Genomic DNA, 15,030 nt, shown 5'->3' with positions numbered 1-15,030 from the left:
TTAATCGTTTCTTTGACATAAGTAAATTTAATTGTAAATTCAAAGACATCGCAAGGCAAACCTAAGCCTTGTTGCCTAATGCAGTTAAATATTTCTAGCCAATTCTTTAACAATTCTGATAAATTGAACTTGCAAATATTCATACTATAAAATTACTGTCAGTATTCACAGTATTTGTTATGTTAACTTGAAGCTGAAGCCCAGTATTTAATATTTGAAATAAATTCCACGTAATGGCCGCCTGTGCGCCATTACGACAAAAGAAAGCCAGATGGGCATTCTCCCACACAGCTAATTTTTAATAATTAGTTTCACTTAAATGTTTCGGCAAGGAGAGAGTGGTTTTGTACAAGAACAGGAGAAATTCACTTTTTACCATATATTGTAACAGAAAATACATACATCAAATACTGCGTCACAACAGCTAAGCAACTTAATTCTTCAACAGCGGAGACAAAAGTAGTATTTGATCTTTGGTCCATGCCTTCTTTAACCTTAATGAGATAAAATGTGCGTGATTACAAAGTATGTGTTTACATTGTATAGTTACTCTCTGATACTAAAATACATACTTTATTAACAGTTTTAACACAAAAAATATAGTATTAACGTGTTGTAGGTTTTATAGTTATCTGCCCTGTTAGCTACGGTTTTGTCGACAGAAATTGTCATTCTCAATGGAGAGAAGTCTTCCGAAGTAGCCCCAGGAATAAATCTCCGGCCAGTACGAGCTCTCCTCCAAAGCACAGGGGCAGGGTGAAAATTCAGCCACCCTGATCACTGGCTCCCATATTACAGTGGAACCTGAATGGGTTCAGGACGCATGTGGCCGAATTACAACTCCTTGTACGAGAGCGCCCCTTGTGCTTATGTCTCCAAGAGACACATTTCCGGGCCACTGATGCTCCTTCTTTACGGGGCTATACCGTGTATCGAAAAGATGATCTGATGGGGGAAAGGGCAAAGTGTGGTGTTGCGGTTTTTGTCCATGACATGCACCACTCATCTGAGCTCCCTCTCGTTACGGACTTCCAAGCAGTTGCAGTTGACCTTCTTGTGGGGCGGAGGCTCACAATCTGTTCCGTTTACTTACCACCTCAGGACGCCATAGACTCTGAGGCTCTCACAGACCTTATTACCCAACTCCCCCGCCCATTTCTCCTTCTGGGGGACTTCAATGCTCATAATGTCTTATGGGACTCTACGACTACTTGCCCCAGGGGTCGCATTCTGGAAAGCCTCATGGCATCCGAAGAACTGTGCATCCTCAACTCTGGTGCTCCCACTCATTTTTGTACTGCTTCTGGGTCGTCGTCAGCTATTGACCTTTCCTTTTGCTCTCCAGCACTCGCGGATTCTGCTCTGTGGGAGGTTGCCGCTGACCTCCATTCTAGTGACCACTTCCCCTTTGGATTCGCCTCCTGGATGAGACTGTGGCATTACCAGTGCCGCCCAGGTGGAACCTCTGCAGAGCTGACTGGACACTTTTCAGCGATTTAGCTGTTTTGGAACACCGTGCCAGCGTCCACGAATGGGTCGACCATGTTACAGCCGTAATCTCCCATGCTGCTGAATTGTCGATCCCACGGTCCTCAAGTCATCCCAAGAGGCGCCTTGTCCCTTGGTGGACCACTGAGTGCCGCTCAGCCATCCGAGCCCGCCGTGCAGCTCTGCGCCGCTTCAAGTGCCGTCCCTCAGCTGACAATCTTGCGGGCTTTCGGGTGGCAAGGGCCAAGGCGCGGCGAGTGATTAAAGAGAGCAAACGACGGTCATGGCAATCGTTCCTGAACTCCATCTCCCGCTCCACTAGTTCTACAAAAGTGTGGGAAGCCATCAGGAGGATCTCCGGGAAACGCAGCCAACTACCTGTCACGGCATTGCTGCATCAGGGTAGCCTACTCACAGCGCCGAGAGACATTGCCCAGACACTGGCCATGCATTTTGCCGAATCTACTGCCACTATTAACTGTGATCCAGATTTCTGCCGCTACCGCACTGCCATCGAGAGGGATCACTTGGACTTCCGGTCTCCAAATTCTGAACCCTACAATTGCCCCTTCACAATGTGGGAACTGGATTCGGCGCTGTCTATGGCTCATGATACTGCGCCATGTGATGATCAAATCCTGTACAGCATGCTGCAGCACTTGTTGCTGCCATCCAAGGAAGTACTCCTGAATTGTTTTAATATGATATGGTCATCCGGCACGTTCCCTGACTCGTGGAGGGAGGCGATTTTGGTTCCCCTCCTCAAACCGGGAAAAGACCGAATGCATCCCAGTAGTTATCGGAGTATTGCTTTGACGAGCTGTGTCGGGAAGACATTGGAACGCATGGTCAACCGTCGCCTGGTTTGGCTGCTCGAGACCAGGCAGCTCCTTAGCCACTCTCAGTGTGGCTTTCGGAGATGTCGTTCAACTATAGACAACTTGACCCTGCTTGAGGCGGCCATCCAGCAGGCCTTCTTACGTAACCAGCATTATCTAGGTGTATTCTTTGACATTAATGAGGCGTATGACACTACTTGGCGCCGCCTTATCCTCAATCAACTCCATCAGTGGGGCTTTCGTGGCCATCTCCCCATCTTCATTCGGTCCTTTCTTTCCCGCCGCCTCTTTCGATATCGGGTTGGTAATGTGCTATCTGATTTGTACGTGCAGGAGAATGGTGTTCCTCAGGGAAGCGTTTTAAGTGTCACCCTCTTTGCCGTCGCCATTAACAGTATCACGTCCACTATCCGGAGTCCTGGCCAGTGCTCCTTGTTTGTGGACGATTTTGCTGTTTTCTGTTCTTCCTCCACTCTTGTCACTGCTAGTCGGCAGCTGCAGCTTACGATAAAGCGATTAGAGGCATGGACTGCGAAGACGGGTTTTACCTTTTCTGCAGACAAATGTGTGTGTGTTCATTTTAATCGTTCTCGACGTGCTTTTACCTCCCCTGAATTGCGTCTGAGGGGCACCATTCTTCCTTTTAGAGACACTGTGAGGTTCTTGGGCCTCACTTTTGATTCCAAGTTGTCGTGGTTGCCGCACCTTAAAGACCTCAAGGTGCGGGCCCTGAAGGCGCTGAATATTTTGAAGTGTCTGAGCCATCGGTCCTGGGGAGCAGATCGGGCGCGTCTGCTGCAGTTTTATAGGGCTTTCGTCCGGTCGCGTCTTGACTATGGATGCACTGTGTATGGGTCAGCGAGGCCTTCGTATCTGAAGATTCTTGACGCAGTACACCATGAGGGTATCAGGCTGGCTACTGGTGCCTTCCGTACGAGTCCCATCCCCAGCCTGTGTGCTGAGGCAGGGGAACCGCCGCTCGCCATCCGGCGGAAACTCCTCATGGTGGGACGGATGTGTCAATTCCTTGCCTGTCCTACCTCCCCTGCATACCCTACTGTTGCCCGACCGCCTATGGAACGTCTCTTTTCCAGTCGTCCAAGGGCAACGCGACCATTTGGGATTCGTGCCAAGCATTTGCTTGAGTCCCTTGGTGTGGAGCGTGTGACACCCCTACTCCAGGGTTTTACCTGCCTGCCTCCCTGGTTGCTCCAGAGGCCCGGCGTCCTTTTAGACTTGTCAGAGTACCGGAGGAGCTGCACTCCTGCGTTTGTTTTTACCTCCTTATTTTACGATATTTTAAACCAGCATGCCGACCATGTACCAGTATTTACGGATGGCTCTAAACAGGGGGACTCTGGAGGTTGTGCTGTTGTTTTCCCCGATCGAGTCGTCAAGTTACGGCTTCCTGCAGCGTTTACCATCTTTGATGCCGAATTGTTTGCGATCTTGCGGGCATTGGAGCAGATGAGATGTGTTCCCAGTCTTAAGTTTCTCATCTGTTCTGACTCCCTGAGTGCCCTTCAGACCATGCAACACTTGTACCCAGCGGATACGGTCGTCCAGAACATCCATGATGCCCTACTCCACCTGCAACGGCAGGGGAAGGAGATTTCTTTCTGCTGGGTGCCGGGGCACGTGGGTATTAGGGGAAACGAACTGGCGGATGTGGCTGCCAAAGATGCATGTTCCCCCCCTCACGTTGTTGAATGTGCCGCCCCCCTCCATGCTGTTACCTCCCTTTTGCGTTCTCGTGTTATGCGTCAATGGGAAGAGGAGTGGCTAGCAGTCGGTGAAAATAAGCTGCGTCTGGTCAAGGCCACCACGCGGCCATGGCTTACGTCCTACCAGTCATGCAGGCGGGATGAGGTTCTCCTCACCCGCCTCCGCATCGGGCACAGTCCCTTAACGCACGGTTTTTTACTCCGGCGGGAGGATCCCCCAATATGCAGTGCTTGTGGCGTCCAGATAACTGTCCGCCACATTTTACTTGACTGTCCTTTATTCTCTGACCAGAGGGCGGTGGTTTCCTTGCCACCGGATTTGCCCTCTATCTTGCAAGACGACGCAACGACTGTGAATAAGGTCTTACGGTTTTGTGTCCTGTCCAATTTGTTGCCTCGGATTTTAGGGAGAGGAATTTAATGTGCTGCTGGGTGACTGGTTCACCCAGGCTTTAGGTAAGAGGTCCGCCAGTCACGATTACCTACTTGTTTCACTTCGATTTCTGTTCTCTTTTCCTTGTGTTTCCTTTCCTTTTTTAGTGCGTTTCTTCTCCTCTTGTTTTGCCTCTGTATGCGAGGATTTGTAACTGCCTCAGGCCTGTACCTTTTAACCGTTCTCCTTGTTCGCTGTCCGTCTTCGTCCCTTCTCCGCATGTGTTCCTGTTTCTATGCGTTTGGGCGCTGATGACCACGCTGTTTAGCGCCCGAAAACCTCAAACCACACACACACACTCTTCCGAAGTAAGAGGGATTTCAGGTGTGCCGCAGGGGAGTGTCGTAGGACCGTTGCTATTCACTATATGTAAATGACCTGTAGATAACATCGGAAGTTCACTGAGGTTTTTTGTGGATGATGTTGTAGCATATCGAGAGGTTGTAAGAATGGAAAATTGTACTGAAATGCAGGAGGATCTGCAACGAATTGACGCATGGTCCAGGGAATGGCAATTGAATCTCAATGTAAATAACTGTAATGTACTACTATTACATAGAAAGAAAAATCCTTTAACATATAGCTATAATATAGTACATCAGCAACTGGAAGCAGTTAATTCCATAAACTATCTGGGAGTAGGCATTAGGAGTGATTTAAAATGGAATGACCATATAAAATTAGTCGTTGGTAAAGTAGATCCCAGACTGAGATTGTGGCCGAGCGGTTCTAGGCGCTACACTCTGGAACCGCGCGACCTGCTTCGGGCATGGATGTGTGTGATGTCCTTAGGTTAGTTAGGTTTAAGTAGTTCTAAGTTCTAGAGGACTGATGACCTGAGAAGATGAGTCCCATAGTGCTCAGAGCCATTTGAACCAGGCTGAGATTCATTGGAAAAAATCCTAAGGAAATGCAGTCCGAAAACAAAGGAAGTAGGTTACAGTACACTTGTTCGTCCACTGCTTGAATACTGCTCAACGGTGTGGGATCCGTACCAGATAGGTTTAATAGAAGAGTTAGAGAAGATCCAACGGACAGCAGCGCGCTTCGTTACAAGATTGTTTAGTAATCGCGAAAGCGTTACGGATATGATGGATAAACTCCAGTGGAAGACTCTGTAAGAGAGACGCTCAGTAGCTCGGTACGGGCTTTTGTTGAAGTTTCGAGAACATACTTTCGCCGAGGAGTCAAGCAGTATATTGCTCCCTCCTAAGTATATCTCGCGAAGACACTACGAGGATAAAATCGGAGAGATTAGAGCCCACACAGAGGTATACCGACAATATTTCTTTCCACGAACAATACGAGACTGGAATAAAAGGGAGAACCGATAGAGGTACTCAAGGTACAAAAATGGTTCAAGTGGCTCTGAGCACTATGGGACTTAACTTCTGAGATCATCAGTCGCCTAGAACTTAGAACTACTTAAACTTTGCTAACCTAAGGACAACACACACATCCATGCCCGAGGCAGGATTCGAACCTGCAACCGTAGCGGTCGCGCGGTTCCAGTCTGTAGCGCCTAGAACCGCTCGGCCACCCCTACCGGCGTATTCAAAGTACCCTCCACCACACACCGTCAGGTGGCTTGCGGAGTATGGATGTAGATGTATATGAAATAAACTCAGTTTTGCGCTGTACTTACGCTTCACATTTGGACCTCTAGTATAGGTTTAGTTTAATTTTTATAAGGATTTCCAGGAGACGTCACATGATCCGGGACGATAGGAAAGACACATGGGTCCACCCAACTGCGACAGCAGCAGGCTGTGGTACTGCAACTCTGCGACAGGTGATCACGGAGAGATAGCCATCTCACCCAGCAGCGGCTCTCTTTATTCAGCAGCGTGCAGGAAATCTACAACAGACCTGCGCCAGACGTCTCTTTACTGTAATCAGGGAACCGAGTGCGAACGTAACGTACGCCATCGTTCAGTCTGACCAATTGTCTTATGACCTAAATACTGGGGTATTTGTGGGGTGAAGTAGTGCCTACTATTTACCTTGCGTTACTTGTCACGACCGCATAGGTCTCGCTATTACGAAGATGACAGCGATTTTGTTGTAGTATAGGAATGATTCGTAAAAGCTCTTGATGCTTATTGTTGCATTAGCAACAGCGTATTTTTCATCATGTACTGGTGACCTGATCCTTTCCAGCTTTTCTGTTGCACTACGTTTCTCCTGACATCCTCTGTTTGGCCCACCGGGACTGCCAATGTTGTGTTTTCTTCCGCCCCTTTGCAGTGGTGAAATTTTATTTTTCCCGTCCATCTCGTGTTGACACCGCCGTAATGTAAGCGAAATAGTTACTCTCTGGGACACTGTTTGCAGCCTTATAAAACGTTGGCATGCAACATTTCCGTAGAAGATGCGGAACTTTTCAGAGACAGCAAACTGTCACTGCCACATACTGTGCATGACTTAAGTATGAAACGTCCCCTTAGAAAATTTATAAATGACTGTGCTTAAACTGACACACAATATTTTTAGCGCAACGCAATCTGACTTTCAATATTCCCTACAAAAGAATGGCCCTGACTAACATTAACCTAAACCATTCACAAATCACTTACCTCACAAAAATCTTCGTTACTCGAACTACTGCAATACAGCGAGCGCCACTACTGCCAGCTAAATAAAAGATTCAAACTACTGAAGGCACTCACTAACTACTGATAGGCATAGTCAGCAAATGAAAGATTTTGATAGGGAACAAGCAATGTATTTACCTTAATAGTGTTCAATAGTCATAATATATATAGCAGTTCATGACATCCAGTCTTACAAATGTACTGTATCTGATGGACAGAAGTCCAGATCATCCGCTCTTAAAACTCCGCCATTTCTCTCCCCACATCCACCACTGCTGGCGGCTCACCTCCAACTGCGCAACGCTACGCGCTGTTAACATCCAGCTGCCCAACACTACAATAGCAAACGACAATGCAAACGAGCCACAGACTGCACACAGCACAGTCAGTGATTTTCATACAGTGCGCTACATGGCGTTACCAATAAAAAAACCTAAACAGCCTACTTACATAAGCTTCAAATACAAATGAATTAAGGGAAGAAAGGTCGTATTGGAGACAGATTATATTGTATCGTTGTGGTGTCCGTTTTTGAGGGAAATATCAAATGGAAATTTTAACGATGTTGTTTGGCTCAATGAAGCATGGGTAAATGCAAGCCATTCAAGAAGTACATGGTGGATAGATGACTTAGTAACTGGCATCATGCCACAACCCATTAGAAAAGGTGTGACGTTTCACCCATGGTTTAAGGACTCACTTTTCAAAAATTTGAGGAAATCTTCAGTAATAGTTATAGACAACGCCTCATATCATTCGACTGTCCTTGATTAGGTATCTAAAGCAACCTCCAGACAACATGACTCTCTCCTGTGGCTATAACCAAAAAATGTTCCCATACCAGACGAATGTAGAGACGGTGAATTACTTAATCTCGTAGCTCAGAGCACCTTTTCTTGTACGTATTATAGATCATGTGGAAAATATATGGTCATTTGGCCCTCAGACAGCCATCATAACACTCCCAGGTATGTCACAATGAACAATAAATGTACAGAGGCAGAAGTGGAAAGACTAGCAAAGGACACTGTAAAACAAACTTCGTCCACAGATTGGCATAAGATAAGATACACGAAAAATAAGTTACAATGAAAGCATGTCAGAATGAATGTGTAGTGGAAAATAGCAATGAACGATTTATTATTTCATTAAATTATGACAGCAGCTCTAGTCATCACTCCGATGATAGTGAACGTGATGCAGATATGTGTCATGCATCCGTTAGTGGTATAGTGTGTAATCAAAAATTCATTTGTGTTCACCTGTTGAAATTTTCTCCTCTTGCTTACATAATTTGTCACTTTGCGACATATATGTGACTCAACGATCATCTTATTGCTGTTATTCGCCTATAGCGTGTTGTTACAGCATCTTACGCATCGCCGTCCGTACATCAGCTGTGGCCGTCACCACTCCCTACCCACTACCTCCAAAGACAGTGGCAACAGTCGGTAATCAAAGCTGATAATCGTCTTGACCGCTGTATTTCTTAATTTTATACTCCCTCACTCTTTTCGGCCATACGCCACTCTCATAGGCTCTGCAAAAGAAGTTCATGAAAGAGTGTCAATGGAAAAACATCGATACAGTGACACAAAACATAAATAAGGAAGAAGCAAGCGCTGAGAAGAAAAGAGTGATAAAATACGTGACATGCACTTCATAAAAAACAGAAAACGAGGGGAAGTAAAACCCAACAAAATATCTATAACACATTCTTAGGTAAAAAAAACTAAATTTGTCAGACATAGACACAACGTACGTGGTCTATCTTACTTCACATCCGAGTGCGAATCGGCTTACTGTACACATTGAGACATTAGGTGGGGAAGAACGCCAGATGACAGTACTGTACTACATTTGTGAAAATTGTATGTTATGGAATGCAAAAATACTGATACAACTGATTGATAAATGTACTTTTAAACGAAAAATGATTTTATATCTCTTACATCAACCTGTTTATTATCTAACAAATATCCATATGGTGCAAGGAGACTGGAGAAAATTATCACTACAAGACGGCGTCGATGTATAAAAATGTAATGAAAGTAAGTGAACATCTACCTGTTCAGTAAAATAATAAACTACAAGAGATGCATAATTTAGTATCCAGAAATGTATAGGTGAAAACGTTAAAATCGATGTGTTGGTATTCACAAAATGACAGGAAATGTTTTTTAGTGTGTAACAGTTTTGCAGAGACAAGCATTAGTGTATAAAATAAAATACAAAGTGCAATATACATAAGGACTGGAATACAATAGATGTGTATGTATTCAATACATTATTCAAGATAAATGGTGAAAACTCGCATCTGTCAAATCTTGTGATTATGCACAATGTGCAAACTACTACTCAAGAACTGTGAGCTATACCACACTGTGAGCATACCATTAATAATCTAGCGGTCTTGTGTAACGATTATCCACTTGTGACAGGACCAGAAGTACATAAAAATCCAAGATAACAATATGTAAAGGTAGAATACAGCAGATAAATCACAGTGACAGTATGCTGTGACGTATAAGTCTGGGAAGTTGCACAACGGTAGGTGTTAAAAATATTTTTAATTCTTTTTCATATTTCAGGAATTTAGTTAATATCACTTAAATCATCGAAATGATGGAGATAGAATTCACATTTCCCTTCAATTATTTTAAATTCAGTGGAAAAATATTATCATCGATCATGAACCATCAGCTTATCCAATAGAATGGCCGGAATTTTCATGAAGAACTTAGAGAATAATTTCATGAGAGAAGATCGTAAAGTCTGGAGTAATGTGATTATTTCTAACATATTCGTTGATGACACATTTCTGTTAGTCAAAGGCGATCGCGATCTAGTTGATGATATAACAGAAAAACTTAACATTATGCACCCAAGCATTCGGTTCAGTCTGGAATATGAAGTTAAAAAGTCAGTAAATTTCCTTAATTTAACTGTGTGTAGAGCAGTTAACAGTCTGTCATTTGGCATTTTCAGAAAACCAACTTACTCCAATGTTATCATACATTCAGATTCGTGTCATCTGGGAACACGTAAATGGACCTATTTTCGTTCTGTGGCTAATAGATTAACAAAATTTCCCTTAAAATCAAAGGATACAGAAAATATTTGAATATATTGGAACATTTAACATCTAACAACAAGGAGATTAGAGTTTTGTTTTTCTTCCAGTTCATTGCATGATGATACAGCAACAGTCATAAATGTCTTGAAGAAATAAACAGTCTTGGCTGCTAAACAAGCTTTGTTATTTTATATTTTGCCAATGATGCGTTTCGTCCTGTTTAAGGCATCTTTATATTGGCTGGTACAACGCGTGTTAAACACACAGGCTGGGGTCCATTCGAATGTCTTGGCAGGCAAACACCGTTGTCAATACTGTAAGAACTTGTGTGGCGCCCGCGATATAAATTAGTGTCGAGTATACAGGAAACCACGTTTAAAATGCATGAAAGACCTAAGTACGTAGTTCTCCTTGTCGAGTTTCAAGAGACAGCGCAGTGGAAGCAAAGATAGGGTTACAAACGAATGGTAACCTTGAGAAACGTTTACACCGTTCAGTAAAAGCAAAACGCGATAAATACGAAAATTCAGGCGTGTGTAGAATAAATTGTAATGGCTGTGAAAGTTTTTTATGTGGGACGATCGGGTATGTCTTTCAAGAAGAGCTTTATGTAACATCGCACAGCAGTAATGAAGGAAGCATTAAAAAGCTCTTCCTACACAATAGCCATACTATTGATGACGGTCATGAAAACTGAAGTATTACATAAGGCAACTAAAGGGCAATTTTCTGATACGTTACAAGAGTTAGAAATTTATCTTAACAGAAAAAAAATTCTTCAGAAATATTAAGTGGACAAACAGATTTATCTAAAAACTGGTTCTTTAATAAGTTCTCGAAATATTTATAGCCGTTGCTACAGGAAATATCTGGAGCCCTATAGATGGCGACTCAATATGGTATTTATTTATTCAGCTTCCACTTACGGTAAATTTGCGTTTCTTTCGGTTAATACACACCGAAAAATGTACTCTTTGTGTAGCTTTCCCTCTTTCTTTTCATTTTATTTGTTTTCAATACAGTTATTGCACAGTTTTATCGATTAATTCCACTCTGTCCTTGTCAGGGTTTGCTTTCGTTTATTCGTTCTCGGAATATCTACAGCCATTGCTACAAGAAGTAGTTGGAGTCAGACAGATGGCAACTCAGTACGATGTTTCCTTACATAACTTTCATTTTCAGTAATTTTTCGTTTTCGGTTAATTCAAAAGAAACAAACGTATTCTTTGTGTAGCTTTTCACCTTCAATATAAGTAGAGCACATTTTTATTGTATGCCACTATGTAATCGTAAGATTTGCTTTCGTGGAAGATACTTAATGTGTTTTACTGTTCCTGTATATTTCATCTGCCAGGTGAGTGGTTTAACTACCGTATTTTTCATGATTCGCATGTTATTATGCAGCGAGCATGTTTTTGGCATTGTCCCTGTCAGTTAATAAGATGTGCGACACCTATATTTACAAGATTACTTGCCGTAAGACACTAGATTATTTTTTATGTGATGCTGTCAACATTTTTAGAAATATTAGAAATAATTAAAAATGTTTTTAACGCCTCTCTTTATGCAGCCTCCCAGACTTAAATGTCACAGCTTATAGTCGCTGTGGTTTATGTGTAGTATCCTACTTTTACATATTGTTGTCTTGGATTTTTGTATACTTCTGGTTCTACCATAAGTGGAAAATTGTTACGTAAGACCGCTAGGTTGTTAATTTTATGCTTACATTGTAGTACGAGTATAGCTCAGAATCTTTGACTAGTAATTTGCCCACTGTGCACGATCATAAAATTTGACAGATACTAATTTTTCACCATTTGTATTGAATCAGATATTAAATACACACACATCTTTTGTATTCCAATCCTTACATGTATGTACTGCATTTTGTATTTTATGTTCTAAACTGATGCTTACCTCTGCAGAACCGTTACATACTAAAAAACACTTCCTGTCATTTTGCCAGTAAAGTTGTAAATTTTGTTTTATCTTATGGTTGGAATACCAGAATACCAACACACCGATTTTAACGTTTTCACATATACATTTCTGTATACTAAATTACACATCTGTTGAAATTTTTTGTTTTATCGAACAGCCAGAAGTTCAAGAATTTTAATTACATTTTATACATTGACTCCATCTTGTGTTGATAATTTTCTCCATCCCTGCACCAGATGAATTTTTGTCAAATAATAATCATGGTGATGTAATAGATATAATATAATATCATTTGTCATTTGAAACTACATGTAACAGTCAGTTGTAGCAGGACTTCTGTATCTCACAACGTACAAGTTTCACAAGAGATGTATAGTGCTACCATCTGGAGTTCTTCTTCACCTGGTACCTTGATGTGTTCAGTGAGTCAGTTTGCACTCAAATGTGGAGTAATGTAGACCACATACGTTGTATCCATGTTTGATAAATTCATTTACGTTTTACCAAAGAATAGATATTTTGGTGAGTTCTACGTCTCTTCTTTTTTTTACGATGTGCGTTTCATGTATCTTATCAATGTTTTCTCACTGAGTACTAGCTTCTTCCGTTTCTACGCTACACTTTTTATATAAATGTACCAATGTTTTTTTCACTAATGCCATTTCATGTATTTTTCTTGTATAGCGTTTGAGAATGGGCTGAGGCCGAATCGTGAAGGGCAGTATTACAGTGGTCGAGATTATTATGTTCTTGAGTGCTTTAAAAATGGCCGCATTCTCGCAGAGCATTTATGCGTTTTGCAACAGTCCGTAAACTGACAACTAGCTTCCTTCTTGGTGTGCGCCCAGCTATGGATCGCACGAGCACGTGACACGTTGTGTGCGAGCCGGCGGCTCTGGTCAGCATCATCACCTTCCGTCAGAGTTATTGAACTATATGAAATGAAATCGACATAATTTCTATACTGTTTGCGCTAGGACGTTCAAACTGTACGGCTGGCCGAGGGGCATGTAGGGAATTAGTATGCGCTGTATTGTTTAGTTTAGCGACGAAGACCACTCTCATCTGGACGAATTCGTCAGTAAGCAAAATTGGCGTATTTGGGGGACTGAAAATTCGCATTTCGCGATCGAGAAGCCCCTAAAAAATGGTTCAAATGGCTCTGAGCACTATGGGACTTAACATCTATGGTCATCAGCCCCACAGAACTTACAACTACTTAAACCTAACTAACCTAAGGACATCACACAACACCCAGTCATCACGAGGTAGAGAAAATCTCTGACCCCGCGAGAAGCCCATCAATGGGTGGCTGTGTGGTGTGCAATGTCCAATCACGGAATAATCCGTGCGATATTCCGTGATGGCACGTAAACGTTAACTTCGTCCACAGGCCCCGGCGGATCCATCGGTACCGACCGGCCGCCGTGTCATCCCCAACCTACAAGCGTCACAGGATGCGGATATGGAGGGGCATGTGGTCAGCACTCCGCTCTCCCGGCCGTATGTCGTGCTCGTCCTAACAGGCCTTGAAAGACCCAACGGTACCGATCGACCGCCGCGTCATACGGAGGGGCATGTGGTCAGCACACTGCTCTCACGGCCGTTGTCAGTTTTCGTGACCGGAGCCGCTACTTCTCACTCAAGCAGCTCCTCAGTTTGCCTCACAAGGGCTGAGTGCACCCCGCTTGCCAACAGCGCTGGGCAGACCGGATGGTCACCCATCCAAGTGCTAGCCCAGTCTGGCAGCGCTTATCTTCGGTGATCTGACGGGAACCGGTGTTACCACTGCAGCAAGGCCGTTGGCTTCTTGATGGCACAGTGACTACCAAATGGTACGTGACGGTTTAGGAAGATGATTTTTTCCCCATTATCTAAAGTAACCATGAGTTCGACAAAATGTGGTTCACGCAAGACGGACCTCGACGCCATCGAAGCAGGAGCGTGTTTGATATTCTGGAGGAGCACTTTGGGGACCGCATTCTGGTTCTGGGGTACACAGAGGCCACTGGCATTGGCCTCGATTGGCCGCCATATTCGCCGGATATGAACACATACGACTGTTTTTTGTGGCGCTGTATTAAAGACAAAGTGTACAGCAATAATTCCAAGACCTTTGCTGAGCTGAAAACAGCCATTCAGGAGGTCATCGACAGCAACGATCTTCCTACACTTCTGCGGGTCGTGCAGAATTTCGCTGTTCGTCTGCGCCACATCATCGCCAATGGTGGCAGGCATATCCAACATGTCATAACCTAAATCCGAATATCTGTAGTGACGTTGAATAAAATGTGTGCACGCCGTAGTTAGTAACTAACTTACGTTTTTTTCGTACAGTTCAATAATTGTCACCCTGTACAAAATAATTTAAATCGAAGTATAACGAGTCCGCACTACAAAGCGGCCCATACCACATAAATTCAAAATAACGAAGTGTCTTAATGGTTGTAACAGACGTAATCATTTTGTTTGCCTTCTTAGGCTGAATTTTTCAGAGAACAGCTGATAGGAATTAAGTCAACATTCACCTTTCGAAATCAACGCTCCCTTGCTTCAAATTCCCAGTGGTGCCCGGTGAAATGCGTGTCACTTCAGTTGGAAAAATTCCGAAGAACTGTAAAAGAATGATTAACAGAATTTTGGCACGTACAAGACATCTTATAACCCATAGCATCAGACATATGCGTTACTGACTCGTTATAGCAAGCTTATGTGACCACCACGACCGCTCTAGTGTGAACTACAAAAATAAAATAAACAATTGCGTTTTTGAAATCGAATGTACCTTTACCAAAAAAGGCGCTTTTCGCTGTATTATCCTGACGAGGCACCTTATTGCGATTACACGTTCCGCGAGAGTGACTACTGTACATGGCGATATAAGGAAGGCAGAGAAATCAAGTGAAAGATTTGAAAACAAATAAATGGCCATGCC

At 43.3% G+C, this 15,030-nt stretch overlaps 1 protein-coding gene and 1 pseudogene across 1 annotated transcript in view; one reads left to right on the top strand and one right to left on the bottom strand.

Moving 5' to 3' along the window:
* Positions 1 to 15,030, top strand: part of LOC126455458 (dehydrogenase/reductase SDR family member 11-like) — a 115,451-nt gene that overhangs the window by 60,076 nt on the left and 40,345 nt on the right. The window lies entirely within an intron of this gene.
* Positions 13,785 to 13,902, bottom strand: LOC126459473 (5S ribosomal RNA; annotated as a pseudogene).

Source organism: Schistocerca serialis, chromosome 2 (genome assembly GCF_023864345.2).
Source record: "Schistocerca serialis cubense isolate TAMUIC-IGC-003099 chromosome 2, iqSchSeri2.2, whole genome shotgun sequence".
In the NCBI taxonomy this organism is placed as follows: Eukaryota; Metazoa; Arthropoda; class Insecta; order Orthoptera; family Acrididae; genus Schistocerca; species Schistocerca serialis.
Note: the sequence above shows the minus strand (reverse complement) of the source record. Positions and strands in the feature narration are given on the sequence as shown.